Below are 3,433 nucleotides of genomic sequence, written 5' to 3'. Positions count from 1 at the left end.
CGTGGCACCACCGATTCGACCTCCCCCGAGTCCACGGTGGTGCCACCCCTTTTCCTATGTCTGAAATGCTACCCAAAACACCCCACCAACCCGACACCTAAATACCACCACTGAAACCACCACCAGCCACGACCACCACTATAACCACCACCATCTGACTCGACTCCACACCAACAACGCATCCCACAACCCCACGACCACCACAACAGTCCCTAAAAGACGCAATACCCAATACAAAACAGTGGGACAGAAAGGAAAACGGGAAACCTTACCTATGACGGCCGTCGACCTGCGCTTTTCCGGCCAGTACAACCACCCTTGACCACCAGCAAAGGCTCCCCTAGACTCACGGCAGACCCTATTCCCTCCACACTCACTGGCGTGCGTTCGTTGGCTGCGGTTGTTGCTTGAGGCGTGAAAGAAAGAGGGTGATGAAGGTGAGGTATAGAAAATGACGGTATGAAGGGGTTGGGTTTTAAAGTTAGATTAGGGTTTTCATTTTAGGGTTTTTGGTAGGGTAAAAGGTAAATGGGTAAGTGGGTAGTAAGTGGGTAAATGGGCTATGACAGCTTGGCCCAAAATGTCGCTCAACTATAAACCCGACTCAACTTACGATACGATATGATATGAATTAATCAATTACTTTTACGTTACCATTAAATAATAAAATTCGCCCAAACGATAATAAAATACGGGGTATTACACATCTTCAAGCTCCTCATCTGTGCCATAGCTAAGGCATCCTAGACCGCCTCTTTGAACTATTGGCTCCATCACAGCTGGAGCGACATGCGGCTTTTCCTTCCCCAAACCAGCTCCTGCAATATCTAAAACAGAAGAATCGTCCTCCAATTTGCTCCCAATCTGGGGCGGAGGGGTTACAACAGGAATAGGTGTAGAGACAGGCATATCAGGAAGCACAAAATAGGATTTCTTTTCAGAAACCGTATTACAAGTTATCGGCCACATGGGGTCTTTCTTCTTAGCAGTTTGGGCAAAGACAATGGAGTGCTTTCCTACTTTAAAGGTCAAAGTCCCCGAACCAACATCTATAACTGCACCAGCAGTGTGCAAAAATGGTCTACCCAAAATAATAGGAATGTGAGCATCCTCGGGCATATCTAGTACAACGAAGTCAACCGGGAAGAAAAACTTTCCTATTTGCACAGGAATGTCCTCTAAGACTCCTATTGGCTGGACCGCAGATCGATCAGCCATCTGTACTGTCATATCGGTCACTGCAAACCTATTCAATTTTAACTTCCTAGCAAGACTCAAGGGCATAACGCTAATACTGGCTCCTAGGTCACATAAGGCCTTCTCAATAGAAAAGGTGCCAATATTACATGGGACTGAAAAACTACCTGGGTCTTCTAGCTTATGGGGTGCAGTATGAGTCAAATAAGAGCACGACTCCTCAGTGAGTGCGACAGTGTGCATAGTTTCAAGTGACTTCTTTATAGACAAGAGTTTTCATGAATTTCATATAAGAAGGCACTTGATTGACTAACTCAAGAAAAGGAACTTGCACATTTAAGCTACGGATGCCATTTTCAAACTTATTAAATGATACATGTTCCTTTGTCGGCACTAATCTCTCCGGATAGGGGGCTGTAAGAAGTAAGTTAGCCCTCTCCTCCAAATCTCTCATGCCGGCATCAGTGGATTTAGGCTGAAAGTCCACAACCTTCTCCTTGTTGAAGCTTGACCCTTCTTCAGACCGTCTCAAATGTGAACCATTAATCGACAAAGGGTCGTACTTTGGAACCGGAACGGACCCATCAGCAGTCGGGTCTGTCCTCAATATTTTCGGGGCGGTTGTACCCCGAAACAAGTGATCCCTCAAGTTATTAGGCATTGGAGGACGAAAAGAATCACCCTCAGCAGCGCTGTCATTCGATCGACCAGGTTGGCGGTCGATCGGCCCGACTTCTACAGAAATGAGCTTACGCTTTGCGAGATCGTCGATCGGCCCAGGTATGTCGATCGATCGACTGACATACCTGCTGATCGTCTTTTTCTTGTTTTTGTTCGTCACTGCCTTCTTCTGACTCGGTTCCGCCTCATCTTTTTCAGTAGCATCCTCAACCATAACGGGCCCATCAAGGGTAGACCCACTCCTCAAAGTAATTGCATTAAGGGTCTCCTTTTGGTCCGTTTGAGTCGGTAAATGTCCCGGAGCTCGAGTGGTGTTCTTGCTAGCCAATTGGGCTATTTGGCTCTCTAACATCTTCATCCCGGCCTCTCTAGCTTGGGACTCCTTCAGCAACAAGTTCTTCAGTTCGGTAAACTCAGAATTTTGGGATTGTTGTTGCTGCTGAGGGACATATGGAGGCTTTTGGAACTGTTTTTGCTTATGAGGGGGCACATAATTCTGCTGCTGCTGCTGCTGTTGTGGAGGTTGAGTCGGATTCAAGACATTTTGGCTGCTTCACCTCAAATTTGGATGGACATTCGGCTCATAGTAAGTGTTTGTCTGCCTATAATGTTGAAAGGCAGCACATGACTCAAATGGATTAGGACAGTTTTCTGAAACATGTCCCTCAGCTCCACATCTTTTGCAGACGAAAGGATCGTCTGAAACAGCGTTTACGTGGTAAATCCCTCCTTTTGAAGCTCCTCCCAACTCGTACTTATCAAATCTCGCCGTGAGAGCTTCCAATGAAGCTACAGAAGGAGATTCAATAGCTCTCCTTTGATTTCCCCTGGAATTTCCATACTCGGCTTTGTGGGTGGCCAAGTCATCAATGATCTTCCATCCCTTAGTCTCCCCCGTATTCTCCTGGAATCTGCCATTAGCTGTCGCGTCCAGGATAGCCCTCTGATCGTCATAGAGCCCATTGTAGAACTGATTGTATAGGCTCCACTTCTCAAACCCATGATGCGGAATGGTTCGCACCAGCTTCTTGAAACGGACCCACGCCTCATGAAAGTTCTCATCAGGACCCTTTTTAAAGCTCGTGATCTGATATCTAATGGCATTTGTCTTCGACGCGGAGAAGTATTTCTTGTAGAATGCGAAGGCCAAAGAATTCCAGTCGGTGATCCCATTAGCAGCTCGATCCAGGTCTCTGTACCACTCCCTTGCAGCATCGCGGAGTGAGAATATAAACATAGTCTCCTTTATCTGGTCCTGGGTCACAACGGTCGGCGGGGGTATAGAGCAGCAATAATCGATAAATATCTCCATATGCTTGGCTGCATCTTCATTTGCAGCTCCCCCGAATTGGTTCCTCTCAACCAAGTTGATATAAGCAGGCTTCAGTTCCAAGTTCCTATCAGCTCCCGGTAATTCTAACGCCTTATATAGATTTGCAGCTGTCGGCTCTGAGTGACTGGCTATACTCACTTCCTCAGCCATGACTGGAAAATATGGAGATGTGATGGTCTCGGCTGATGAAGTGGAAACAGGAGATGATGGTGGATCCTCCTC

The 3,433-nt window shown here is 46.8% G+C and overlaps 1 non-coding gene across 1 annotated transcript; it reads left to right on the top strand.

The window, feature by feature from the left end:
• The first annotated feature begins 2,873 nt into the window (after positions 1-2,873).
• On the top strand, positions 2,874-2,980 carry LOC141598007 (small nucleolar RNA R71). Its single transcript, XR_012523211.1, has one exon. It is a non-coding gene; the product is annotated as a small nucleolar RNA R71 (small nucleolar RNA).
• The last annotated feature ends 453 nt before the right edge of the window (positions 2,981-3,433 follow it).

The sequence above is a fragment of the Silene latifolia genome, chromosome 8 (genome assembly GCF_048544455.1).
Source record: "Silene latifolia isolate original U9 population chromosome 8, ASM4854445v1, whole genome shotgun sequence".
In the NCBI taxonomy this organism is placed as follows: domain Eukaryota; kingdom Viridiplantae; phylum Streptophyta; class Magnoliopsida; order Caryophyllales; family Caryophyllaceae; genus Silene; species Silene latifolia.
Note: the sequence above shows the minus strand (reverse complement) of the source record. Positions and strands in the feature narration are given on the sequence as shown.